The sequence below is a fragment of the Triticum urartu genome, chromosome 2A (assembly GCF_056163025.1).
Source record: "Triticum urartu cultivar PI428250 chromosome 2A, HENAU_Tu73, whole genome shotgun sequence".
NCBI lineage: Eukaryota > Viridiplantae > Streptophyta > Magnoliopsida > Poales > Poaceae > Triticum > Triticum urartu.
Window position 1 is genome coordinate 674,952,309 of NC_141874.1, and position 14,659 is coordinate 674,966,967.

The following is a 14,659-nucleotide window of genomic DNA, read 5'->3' on the forward strand; positions in this document are numbered from 1 at the left end:
TTTGAAAGAGCAAACCTAGTCGCGCTACAACACATAGACGTGGTCGATCCTTGGGTGGTAGAGCACAAAACCTTTATTGAGAAGACGTACAATGACCGAGGCCAACAGAGGACGGACAGAGATATACTCAAAGAGCACAACTCATGTTTCATGCGTTGGTTCAAGCAAAAGCTTCTGTCGTACCCTTTACATGAAGATTCTTCCGCGGAAGAACAACTCATATTCGCCTTGTCACAGGGCGCCGAGAACAAAGTGATGACCTATGAGGCGTACGATATCAACGGCTACACATTCTACACCGAGGACAAGGACATGAAGAGCGATGGTTATCAGAACTCCGGGGTAACGATGGAATCCTACACCGGTAACGACAAGGACAGATACTACGGAAGGATCGAGGAGATCTGGGAGCTGAGCTACACTGGAGAGAAGGTCCCGATGTTCCGTGTCAGATGGGCCAAGAGCGTCCTAAAAGAAGACCGGTATTTCACCACCATGGTTATACCCGAAGCCAAATCCAAGACCACGGGCGCAAACGTCACCGCGAAAAATGAGCCATGGGTACTGGCTTCCCAAGTGGACCAATGCTTCTTCATTACTGACCCATCAAAGCCCAATCGTGTTGTCGTGAGGAGAGGCAAAAGGAAGATCATCGGAATGGATGGAGTAGCCAATGAGCAAGACTTTGACAAGTACAGCGACCCGAAGATCGAACATGACGACGACGATGAAGTAGCAGCACACACCACAAGAAGAAGCAGGACCACCCTACCTAAAGGACATCCGTTCCACAGAAGAACTCCATTTGCGAAAAAGAAGGGCAAGAAGATTGTGAACAGATAGCTAGCTAAGATCGATTGTATTTAAATCCTAGTCTTCATTTCTCGATTGTATTTCATGGGCACTTTTTGATATCATGAATATTTTTAAATTTCATGGGCACTTTTTGAATTCATGAGGACACTTGATCTCGATCCGCCTCCATCTCGATCTCAATTCCCCCTCCATCTCAATCTCGATCCCCCTCCATCTTGATCCCACCCGCACCCTCCCCCGCTAGCTCCACCGCTGCCGACGACCCACCGCAACCCTCCCCCGCTCCACCGCCGCCGACGAGCACCCGGCCCCCCGCACCCTCCCCTGCTCCACCGCCGCCAACAAGCACCCCCCGCACCCTCCCCCGCTCCACCGCCGCCGCCGATGATATTTTCAAGTAACAAATTTGAACAAATTTTTTAAAAATTATTACTGTTTTTATAAAAAAATATTACTATTATGATTTAAACAAGTTTGAACATATTTAAACACAAATAAATATCAAAAACAGCATTTAAAATGCATAAAAATATTGGGGAGCCTGGGAATCAAACCCAGGACCTCCTGGTGTGTGTGCTGCGTGCTGACCAGTCAGGCTAGTGGGTGGGTTTTTTTGTAGATAGGGTTAGGCTGTAGATATGGTTAGTGGGCTAGATTAAAACAAAATTCTAATGGCGCACCGAGGGGAGGTGCGCCATTAGAATAGTCATACTTATGGCGCCCGGCTGGGTGGTGCGCCATTAGAACCCTCCCCCTAGCTATCCTCCCTCTCCCTCGCCATATCCCCTTCGACCCTCTCTCCCTCGCCACCAGATCCACCCGCGCGCTGCCCCGACCCATGACGCCGCCGCCCCAACCCTCACCGGACTCCACCCCCGCCGCCCCGACCCTCGCCGGACTCCTCCTCGCCGTCTGCGCCTTCTTCCACCTCCGGCCACCGCGGCCTCACCGTCTGTGGAGGTATCTGCTCGACGGACGCGCTCCTCGACGGCGGCGCGAGCCTCCCCGCGCGGCTGCTGCTCATCGACGACGGTTAGTCTCTGTCCCTCCCTCCCTCTCTCCCCCGCTCATCCCCATGCTCCCACGGGGCGGCGACCTAGGGTTAGGAGCAGGAGCTCGCTGCCGCCGCCCCGTCGTGCCGCTGCTGCTACTTCTTGCGACCGCCTTTCCCGCGCGCTCGTGCGCGGACGCCGGGCCCCACGTGCTCGTGCGTTGCCGCCGCCGCCGTCACGCGGTTGCTGCTTCTTGTTGTCAGTTTGCTGCCATACCTTCAATTCCTGCCATGCTTATCTTCAATTAACCATAGGGTTCCTAAGGTTTCTCAAATAGAGATATAAGTAATGGCCATTATAGATAGATGCGTGCAAATCACATGTTGTTAATATTTCCATACATGTAGCTACCATTTGGTCATACAAATTGGTGCTCCTGCATATTGTTTTTGGTCCTTATAAATTGTTCAGTAGTGTTCCTGGAGCATGACTAAGGAATTAGTGCTCTGTTATGATTTCTTGATAGAATTGTCGAACTACTGTCCTATGTATTAGTACTGATTATTTGGGTCCTTATCCTTGCTTGAAAGGATACTGGTAGGTAAATCGGTGGCCTTATTAACCATGCTATGCCATTGTTAGCTGTATTAGTACTGATTATTTGGTTAGCTGTAGTAGGAGAGTGCCTGCTGATTAGTGTTTATTTGCTTTTTTTGGTGCTTAATTGGTTATTTGTCTGAAGTAGTGTTAGTTCTGATCATGATTGTTGTGCTTATGGCTTTAGAAAATGATAACTGTTTGAATCTGATAGGCAGGTGTCCTTTCAGATTTTGTTGGTAAATCTGTTTTATTCAATGGTTATTGACAGTAGATTATCATTCCTATTTTAGGAAGGTCTATTCCTGCAATATCATTGTTACCTTTTATTTGGACTACTACTGCTAGGACTTGCTCCAGATTTTGGGATTTATTTTCTTTTAGGATTTATTTTCTTCTAGGACTAGGTTTTTATTATTTTTCTATTGTGATTGTTTTTTGAGCTCTTTCTTTTTCATTTCCTACTATCCTTATCCTAATTATCATAAATTGTTATGATGTGTGTAACAGGATTAGATCTTGGATTTGCTAGTGGACTTTGGGAGTTTCTTAGCCAGCTTGGTGACTCCATATTTTTCACTATTTCAGCAAGTCTTTTGTAAGCATTAAACTTTCAGCACTACATTTCTATCTTATGTGTACATCTGTTTGCTTCCAATTGCTATATATGTATTGTTGTTACTAAAAATGATGAAGCTCCTGTCAATTGCTATACATATATATGTGTATGATGATCCTCCTTTCCTGCAGTAGTATAACTAGGATATAAAGCACATTGAACTAACAATCTTGTATGGTGCCTAAACTACAATGATTCAGGAACATCAGATGACCCGAGGGTTGCAGTACATGGAATGCATTTGCAAATGCAGCCAAAACCTGATATATATACCAAAAAGATTGTTATATTCCTCCCTGGTACAATAAATAATAAACTAAAATAGTTCTTGGTACAAAAAGAATAAACTATACATAGTTAATTTCTTCTCTTCAGCATCTTTCTGAATGACCCTAATAGTCACTGACAATATCTGGACAGATTGAAAACAATTTAACTTCAGTACTTCAAGTAATTTGCATGAAAGATTTTTGAAGTCCAACTTCTGAATCCAGAATTTGATTAGTTCCATAAACTTGTATGACCACAGATTTAGAAATTTTTTAAAGATTTGTATGACCAAAGATACAGTTCAGATTTGATTAGTACCATAAATTTGTATGACCAAATATATATTTCAGATTTGTATAGTTTCAGAGATTTGTATGACCAAAGATACAGTTCAGATTTGAATTCTTTCAGAAATTGGTATGACCAAAGATGCTATTCTATATAAATGGGCTGCTGTAGAACTGTTCTTCATCTTTACAGTGCTGTTGTATAGAAATATGCTGAATTTTCTGCTTTGATTGTTGCTCAAAGAAATTTAGCAAAAGAATGGGGTCTTGGGAGACGCCGCTACTGCTTGAGGCCCTTGAGAGGCCCTTCGTGTCGTGATGATTTTGCAGGTACCCCGAGAGGCCCTTGAGTTTGCCGGAATGTCGATTAACTTCCGTTCCGGCAAATTCGGGTACTCCATATGTCCTATTTTCAGCAAAGGTCATGCTGAAATTTTCCGTGAATTTTAGCATGACTTTGCTAAAAATCGGACATATGAGGTACATGCTACTAATGCATGGGCCGGGGTATCTTAGTACTTAATTAAGTAGGATCAACTGCCCCTTTATTCTTGTTGTATTAAACCATAGGTGGCAATAGAGCCAAGTGATTAGTGCCAAGTGATTAGGCCCAACCTAGGGTGCCTCGGCATCAATAAACCCTAAATGATGAAAGCTTAACTTGGCTGCCCCGTATGCCTCGATGTCGATGAGAACCTAAATGATGTACGCTTAGGCTTTTAGGGTGCCTCGGCGTCGACAAACCCTAAATGATGAAAGCTTAGGCTTTTAGGGTGCCTCGGTGTCGCCAAACCCTAAATGATGAGACCATGATCTTGTTCCTTGACAATAACCAACTTTTTGACCAAACTTTTTTCCTATTTAGAGCGAAACATGGCCCACAACGATGAGGCCGGTGGTTCGGGCGGCAAGCAATTCTGGGAGCTGTCCCAGGAGATGGAGGAACAACCTCACCGCTATGAGGACGCCGCGGAAGACACCGATCCTGATTATACAACCCCTAGTGGCGTCGGGGATGACACCACTGATGGTGCCGCCGAGGATGCCACCACTGATGATGGCGGCGAACACACAGATGGCAGCCAACCGAAGAAGCAAAGGAGGGACCGGCGCCCGAATGCGCTCCGCACCGTCAAGGAGGAATTCACTCAAGTGGACTCCGACGGGAATCCAACGGAACCCAAACATATAGTCAAGGGGTACTCGGTTCAGCTCGGGTGCATTCTCCGGAGCACCGTCTCGATCAACACCGAGAACCTTAGGCATAAGGACCGAGGGAATTTGCGCAACCTCCTCTTCACGAAGCTGCACGAACGATACAAGTTCCCCGCCGAATTTGAAAACACACGCCTCTCAGGGAATAAAGTGAACAGTGCCACCCTCACGAAGATGAGCACGGCCCTGTCTACTTGGAAAAGCATGGTGAAGAGAATGGTTGATAAAGGTGATAGTTATGAGAAGATCAAGGCGAAATATCCTTCGATGAGCGAAGATGAGTACAAGGAGTTCAAGATCAAGTGCGAGAGCAGTGCAACCTCCGAATCAAGTCAGTGGGGGAAAGAAATGCGGGAGTTGAACTTAGGGGAACACAAACTCGGTCCCAGCGGTTACAGAGTGGCGGAGCCTATATGGGACAAGGAGGACGCGGAGCGTGCCGAGCAAGGCCTACCGCCCCGCTTCAAGAAATACAGCGGTGACAAGCAGACCAGGAACTATGTCAGGGCCCGGTACAAGGAGGACCCGATAACAAAGGAGCTTACCACGGATCCGAACACCAGGGCGCTTGAGCTTCTTTTGGTAAGGAATACACCCCCACGTAATTAGCTCCATATGGTTGCACTCTAATTAATCCCCAATATTTCTAAATGGTTCATGTTCCTTTCGCAGGACACTGAAAGCAGTAGCGCCGGGTCGTCTAAGAGGTCCCCTTTCGACACCCCTTTAAATAGGGCGTTGAACGTAATGAAAAACAAGGATAAGCTCACTAAGCCGACGTCAGCTGGTCGTGTGGCCGGCAAAGGCTTGTCCACAAAATGGGGGTCATACTATACCGCTGGTGTGCGGAAGGAGAAAAAGACCAGCTCGGAAAGCCAGAAGCACGAGGTTGAAGAACTCAAGGCACAAGTGGCGCGGATTCCGGATCTTGTCCAAGAGCAAATGCAACAACAACTTGGAACGACGCTCAAAGCCATGGTGCCTACGTTGATTCATGGGCTGACGACGTGGATTGCGGGCGGCCAACAGGGGCCTCCCCCGGTTCCCAGCTTCACGGCCAGCAACTCGCACAGCGCGTAGGCGGCTCCATTGGTGTCTCCGGCGGCGCCATTGGTGTCTCCGGCGGCGGCGCCATTGGTGTCTCAGGCGGAGGCGGTATTCGTGTCTCCGGCGCTGGCACGGGCATTGGAGCTTAATGCACCCGGGTGTACGCCGGCCGGCACCTCGCCAGCAAGCGCCCCCTCCGTCAGTTGCACGCCCACCGTTGGCGGTGCCTCGACATTAGCCGAGCTCGACGGCATCACGGTAACTAAGCCTCTCGGCCGATGACTTCATCTCCTTGCCTTTGACTGGGCATCCCTGACGCCCTGTACATGTTTTCGCAGGGCACCGCCGACGTTCCTTGCACTCTTCTGCACTTCGTGGGCGCCGAGTTGGTCGATGTCGCCAAGGGCAGAATCGTTCAACCGGGCAACCCCATGTTCCACAGTAATCCGATGCCACCCACAATGTATAGGGTTGAAGTGGTTCGAGTGCTGCCAGGCTGCGACGAGCTGTTACCTCCGATTTGACCCGCTGGGGCCGACGAAGAAGATGAGATGACCCTCAGCACCTGCGTAAACTGGCCCCTGCTTTTTCCGAAGAGCCAGATTCGTTTGGGGGCGGGGGACACCACCCCACAGACAAGACCACCAGTCGTGCCGGCGCCAAGCCATGGCAAGAACGCCGCAACGCTACCGGACCTGCCGGACATCCCTATGGCACAGGATCCGGACAGCCCAATGGCACAAGATCCGGACGACAACGACAACGACGACGGTACATTTACCAAAGTTGATAAGTACTTTGCCGAACATGGGTACACTGACGAGTTATGCGGGCCTCTTTCTCAAGAACCCAACCAAGACGACCGCGATCTAGCTGGTACGGCGGAGAAATCCAATTGCAACAGGCGTCATCTGGCGTTCAGTTCTCAGGACACGCCTCCAGCTCCCGCCTTCACCGAGCCTCAGATAGCTGAGGTGCGAAATATTATCAGCCCCAACACGCTCAAGAAGGCGGTCTGTGAGAAGAACTCGGTCCCATTACAGTTGATCAAGAAGAAGGGACGGAAACGAAAGACTAACAAGGGCGCCGGTGCGAGCTAGCCGGCACCGAGTTCAATCTGTGCTCAGGACGGGCCACCTTCACCTAAGGATATCTCGAGGAGGGTGCATGTGGCGGGTAGGGCGATGCTACCGCCAATTATGCTGAATGCTGCAACCGGTGCTATGCGGAGTCTGCACGACAGTGTTCTTTCTTTGGAGAAGCGGCGTCTCAGAGAGAAGGATGTGGCATACCTGGTTTTCGTGGCCAAGGTGCCAGAGGGCAAGGGCTTTGTGGATGGCGACATCGGGGGTACGATCATCCTGCGGTTTGATGACATCTTTGCTATGTTTAACCTTCATCAGCTGCACTACACCTTCGTTCGGCTGTTTTCGCTGAGTATGGAGATGCGGATCATTAGAGACAAGACCCCGGACATCGTGATAGTCGACCCCTTCTGCATGCGTGCCAAGCACTTGAGCAGCGCTGGGGACCGCCAAGTTGTGAGTTCACACCTCGAAGGCGTCATTCTGGAAAACCCAGATAAGGATAACTTCCTTGTGGCTTACTTTCCCGAGTAAGTCATCCCTTAACCGCCCCGTAACATATGATTTCTTAGATTTTGATCGTTCTTTTTTTTCTAACATTCCGTGTTCTGTGCAGTGACACACATTGCACACTCATCCTGTTAAGCACAAAATATTCCATGGCAACGTATTTAGACCCGAACCGTAACTCCAAGATAGACTACACAAATGTCAAGAAAGTTCTTGATGATGTTCTCCCCGCCTACGCCAAATCTGGAGGCACCTTCACCAGGGCAGTTCATAAGTACGGCAAGCACATGTTCTCACACAATACGAAGTTCTGCTGCGTCAAGCTGCCGCCTGGCGGTCAGAAGGATGCCTACTACGCCCTCCATCACATGCGGGCGATCGTAAGGGACCATCATCAACTTCTGCTACCAGATAATCCCAAAGATTGGGTCGCGAGCTTGTCGGCAGTCCAGGACGTAGACCTCAGACAAGAATTCTTTCGCATCCAGTCGGAGTTTGCGGACATCATCCATCAAGATGTCCTTCATACCTCGGGGCAGTTCTTCCTCAGATATCAACCGTCCAACAGTGAGATAGATGAAATGCTACAAATGCAGGGTGACAACGACCGTGATTTCATGACCATCACGACAGACGGCAGCTTCATCCACGTTCCTGTCCGATGAGTCGAGTCGAAAGTAGTGATGTGTAGTTCTGAAACATTGATTGGCTCATGTTGTAATTATACTTTAATGAATTCGTATGTCTCTTTGGTTTGGACAGTCGTTCAACTTAGATGTAATCGATGCTATTTATTAGTAGGACCATGAATCGTGCTATTAATGTCTTGCTTTTCTCTTCTGATCCTTTTGTTGCATACTTACATATTGCTTATGTATTGTCTGTTGTTTGGCTTGTGCATAGAGATGCCGTCGTATGTCGTGTACAAGGGTAAGGTTCCTGGAGTCTACGACAACTGGGAGGAGTGTCGGAGACAGGTTCACCATTTCAGCGGTAACATTTACAAAGGGTACACCACTAGGGCGGAGGCCGAATGTAGATACGCCTGCTATCTAGAGGGAGAGAGGAGGGAGCGTTGGAGGAACCGGATGAAGACCAGTTTGATCGCGATGATGCTCATTGTGATGACCACAGCTCTCTTCTATGTGATGGTAGTTTAGATGATCGATATCGATTTGTAATGTGAAGGCAAACTCAATACTCGCGGTCTTGAGACTTGTAATGTTTTATCTTTGTTCGGTCTTTTGAATTCGGAGACTACTATGATGAATTGTATTCGGAGACTAATCTTCTATTGTATTCGATGAATCTGATGTTGCTGTGTGCTGCTGTCTATATTCTGTCCAATAATATATTTTGTAACCTGTGCAAAAATCAGAAAAGCAAAAAAAAACCTAATATTCATACTAATGGCGCACCACACAAGACACTAATGGCGCACTATGATCATCACACTAATGGCGCATTAACTGCTGGTGCGCCATTAGAATGCCAAAGCACATGGGTACATATGGCCCCCTGGGAGGCATTCTAATGGCGGACTGTAGGCTATACTAATGGCGCACTACGTGGTGCGCCATTACAACACCAGATACTAATGGCGCACCGGTGGTGCGCCATTAGAATTTAATTCTAATGGCGTGATGCCAGTGGCGCACTGGTAGTGCGCCATTAGAAGGCAAATTCGGTGCGCCACTAGCATGCCTTTTCCTAGTAGTGGGGGGTAGGGCGTGCCCCCTGAGGGAGTCCTGGACTAAGGGGTCCTCGGGCGTCCTAGCTATTAGCTATCGGCCGGACTGATGGGCTGTGAAGATATGAAGACCGAAGACTGCACCCATGTCTGGATAGGACTCTCCTTGGCGTGGAAGGCAAGCTTGGTTACCAGATATGTAGATTCCCTTCTTTGTAACCGACCTCGTGTAACCTTAGATCCTCCCAGTGTCTATATAAACCGGAGGACATAGTCCAGATTGGAGATTCATTATCATAGCAATACAAGCTAGACCTCTAGGGTTAGTCATTACGATCTCGAGGTAGATCAACTCTTGTAACACTTATATTCATCAATATCAATCAAGCAAGATGTAGGGTATTACCTCCATAGAGAGGGCCCGAACCTGGGTAAACATCGTGTCCCTTGTCTCTTGTTACCATCGACCTTAGACGCACAGTTCGGGACCTCCTACCCGAGATCCGCCGGTTTTGACACCGACATTGGTGCTTTCATTGAGAGTTCCTCTTTGCTATCGCTAAAAGGATTGGTGGCCCCTTCGATCGTCAATAATGACGCTGTCCAAGGAGAAACCTTCCTCCCCGGACAGATCTTCGTGTTCGGCGGCTTCGCACTATGGGCCATCTCATTTGGCCATCTGGAGCAGATCAAAAGCTACGCCCCTGGCCATCAGGTCAAATTCGGGAGCTTGAACTACGTTGCGGACATCCGTGGAGACTTGATCTTCGCCAGATTCGAGACCGCGACATCCGCTCCCGGTCACCTAGATGATCATGAACTAAATCTGTCATCTGGCTGCATCCAGGAGATTGCTCCTATAACCGCTCTTGCCCTAGATCGGGAGCAAGACGTGCCATCCAAGGATGGGAGGATTGATCCCACTACGGAAGCCACAGATTCCACGGCGTTGGAGCCGCACATAGACTCAACTTCTCATGATGTCTTGGTCACTGGAACTCCGGACTCATCTCTGGCCGTAAGTTCCGAACCACGTGAGCCCGCAGACGTCGAGCTTGATCGTTTATCGATCTTTGAATTCAGCACCGCGGACATCTTCTAGCACTCGCCTTTGGGCGATATGCTAAACTCGTTAAAGAACTTGTCCTTGACAGAGGACTCACAGCCGAACTATATCCGGCTCGAACTAGGGGCTGACGGTGGAGAATTTTGTATCCCACCCGCCACCCACTTCATAGCCACGATCGAGGATTTGACCAACGAACTTGACTACAACTCCGAGGACATCGATGGTATGGACGACGATGCCGGAGAAGAAGAGGTCCAGAACCCATTGTTCACCGGATACTGGACGGCCACTTCCTCGTATGATGTATACATGGTGGATGCACCAAAGGAGAACAGCGGCGAGGACAAGGAAGATCCAGCTGAGGATAAACCTTCTAAAATACAGTCCAAGCGCTGGCGTCAGCGGCACTGCTCTAAGTCATGCCGCAGCAAAGACAACAGTACCGGCATAGGAGAAGAAAACACTCTAGAAGGTGCCAAAGACAACGAAGACCGCATCGATACAGCTAATGAACAAGATGAACGGGAAGGCGGGTAGGTTAGCCCCGGTAAACAGGCCACGCACGAAGATTCGGAGGACGATAATTACCTTCCGCTCTCCAAGGACGAGGTGAGCCTCGGCACCGAGGATTTCATCGTGCCTGAGGAACCCCTTGAGCAGGAGCGCTTCAAGCGCAAGCTAATTGCCACTGCACGGAGCCTGAAAAAGAAGCAGCAGCAGCTTCAAGCTGACCAAGATCTGCTAAATGACAAATGGACCGATGTCCTAGAAGCCGAAGAGTACAGCCTCAAGCGCCCAACCAAAAGCTACCCCAAGCACAAACTGCTACCTCAGTTTGATGAGGAGGCGCCGAACTACATACCTCCATCGTACAATGTGGTGGACCGGCCACCACATGGTCGAGACAAAACGACAACTCATGCCGAACACCAGCCAGCCCCGCCTCAGCGCACAGGTAGAGGTAAATTAGCCCATGGGCATAAATATGACCTCCGGCAAAACCTGAACAATAAACCAAGACACACTAGATCAATCTACGGATCGCGAGGGTGTGCCTCGACACGCGACGACGGCCACCTATTCGGACATGACAAACGTAGTCACGCCTGGGCCGAAAATTGCAGACGGACTCCATCCGAGCTACGTCGCGATATGATCCGATATAGAGGCGCTGCACACCCACATTGCTTCACTGATGAGGTCTTGGATCATGAATTCCCAGAAGGGTTTAAACCCGTGAATGTAGAATCATACGATGCAACAACGGACCCCACGGTGTGGATCGAAGACTTCATTCTCCACATTCATATGGCCCGCGGCGATGACCTCCACGCCATCAAATACCTCCCTTTCAAACTCAAAGGGCCAGCTCAGCACTGGCTCAACAGTCTGCCTACAAATTCTATTGGCAGCTGGGAGGACTTGGAAGAGGCATTCCTCGATAACTTCCACGGTACATACGTTCGACCTCCGAACGCTGATGACTTAAGCCATATAGTTCAACAGCCCGGAGAGTCCGCCAGGAAATTCTGGACTAGGTTCTTAACTAAAAAGAACCAAATCATCAATTGTCCGGATGCCGAAGCCCTAGCAGCCTTCAAACACATTATCCGCAACGAATGGCTCGCTCGCCACCTCCGCCAAGAAAAGCCAAAATCCATGGCAGCTCTCACGGCACTCATGACCCGCTTTTGTGCGGGCAAGGATAGTTGGTTGGCCCGTAGCAAAAACAATGCAAGGAACGCCGATACCCAAAACTAGCAAAGACAAGTCTCGGCGCAACAGATACAAGCATCGAAACAACAACGATAACACCGAGGACACGGTAGTCAATGCCAGATTCAGGGGCCCTATGTCCGGTCAGCGGAAGAAGCTGTTCCAAAAGAACAATTCTGGCCCATCCAGCTTGGACCGTATACTCGATCGTCCGTGCCAGATTCATGGCACCCCAGACAAGCCACCCAATCATACAAATAGAGATTGCTGGGTTTTTAAACATGCTGGCAAATTAAACGCCGACAATAGGGAAAAGGGATCGCAAAGCGAGGACGATGATGAAGAGCCCCAGCAACTGAACACAGGGGACAGAAGAAGTTTCCCCCTCAGGTCAAAATGGTGAACATGATATATGCTACCCACATCCCCAAGAGGGAGCGCAAACGGGCGCTCAGGGACGTCTACGTGATAGAGCCAGTCGCCCAAAATTTTAAAGCATGGTCTTCATGCCCGATCACTTTTGATCATAGGGATCATCTGACCAGTATCTGGCATGGTGGCTCAGCCGCACTGGTCTTAGACCCAATAATTGATGGGTTCCACCTGACTCACGTCCTTATGGACGGATGTAGCAGCCATAATCTGCTCTATCAGGATACAGCGTGAAAAATGGGCATTAACCCATCAAGGATCAAGCCTACAAGGACTACCTTTAAAGGAGTCATACCAGGCGTAGAGGCCCGCTGTACAGGCTCAATCACACTCGAGGTTGTCTTCGGATCTCCGGACAACTTTCGAAGCGAGGAGTTAATCTTTGATATCATCCCATTTCGTAGCGGCTATCACGCACTGCTCGGACGAACTGCGTTCGCTCGATTCAATGCAGTACCACACTATGCTTATCTAAAGCTCAGGATGGCCGGTCCACGCGGCATCATAACAGTCAATGGAAATACAGAATGCTCCCTCCGTACAGAAGAGCACACAGCTACCTTAGCAGCAGAAGTACAGAGCGGCCTTCTCAAGGAGAACCTTAACTCGGTTGACGAGCCCACGAACACCATTAAGAGGGTCCGAACTACTCTGCAGCAGGAGAGCTCGGGTTGTCAGGATCTCGACTAGCAATTCGGCCTCCGTTGTAGTTTCGATCAAGTGATGGCATTCGTGCCGCGCTTACATAATTACGCGCTCAAAATCCCATGGGCATTGACGGAGGCATGGCTAGCTTGTGGTCCGTAGTATGGTCCAACCGACGTCGGATACAAATATACTTTCATTTTCACTTTTTTTCCTTTTTAGGTCTCAATCCCACAGGCACCATCTGATGGCCTGGCCATCGGTCCTCTTGAAGGATAAACACACCAAGACGGCGAGAAACACAGACGTATGGGGGAATTTTTAGGTGATTCCATTAACAATAACTTTACCTGTTTTTTAGGCCCCACACACAGCTCTCCCTTGGTTTCGGCATGTCAAATAAGTTGTTGCTTATCGCACTACATGTATAAATGCGCCTTGACATACTAATTAAATTACAATGAGAAAAGTTTGCGACCGGAGCTGTAGGACTCCAACTTTTTTGTACCTTCTCTGTTTTCTTTCTTTTTTTCCTTTTCAGTTCCCCTGTGGATAATCCTATCAGGTAGCACCAGTACACTTTGGTACGATCGATGCTTGCCAGGGGCTTCATAGCACCCCACATTACGGCAGCAAAAGTCCAAACACTTTTTATAAGTATAGTTCGGCACCCTGAATTTAGCATTATATGCATTGGCTCCGAATCATGTTTTTGGTCAATAGTTGGGTTGCCCGGCTCCTGTGCTTGCTACCTTACGTTCCGCTACATCGGCTAAGGTAGTAAAGGGAGAACTTCTGCGATTGTTCCTTGGTTTATCCAAAGGAACACCTTAGTAGAGAAAGCCGAAAACTGACTGTCATGATGTGGCAAGAGCTGGTCAACTATTCGGAGGTTGCAAATCGTTGGAGATTTCTTCTGCATTACACGAAGGATTGGTACTTCATCAGACGCTTATAGCCCTCTAGTTCTGATACTAGGGGTTGCGCCCATTTTTAATTGTCGCACTCCTATGGCTAAGAGAGGGTGTTAAAGCCACATAGTTTGGTTTCCTGGTTCGTTGCTCTAAACAACTCCTTCAAGGACCATCTAATTGGATCAAGATCTTTTAGATTCCATCCCGAACACCCCAGTACTACCAACGTGGGGGCAGAAGCCGACAACTGGTTAACCCTCAGATTTCATACAACACGGCCGCATAGGAAGTAAAAATTTAAAAACATAACAAGCATTATATTGCATAAACGTTTTCGTTTCATCATACAAGGTAGAGGGAGCTCGAATACATTCATTCAAAGATGGTGTCCTTCCCACAATGATCTGCAACAATGCAGGACCCCTCTAAGACATCGCTGAAGTATCGCTCAGGTGTGCAGTACTCCTTGCCCTCCGGCGGCCCCCGGGTCACGAGCTTGACAGTGTCCACCTTCGCCCACTAGACCTTCCAATGAGAGAAGGCCAGACGTGCGCGCTTGATGCAGACGGACCGCTTGATGACATGAAGCCGAGGACAGACATCCACCAGCTTCTTCACGAGGCTGAAGTTGCTGCTGGGAATAGCTTCAGCTGGCGACAGTCAGACTAGTATATCCTTCATGGCCAGTTCGGCCACCCTGTGCAGCTCGACCAACTGTTTCAACTGATCATTGAAGGGCACCGGATGTTCTGGCG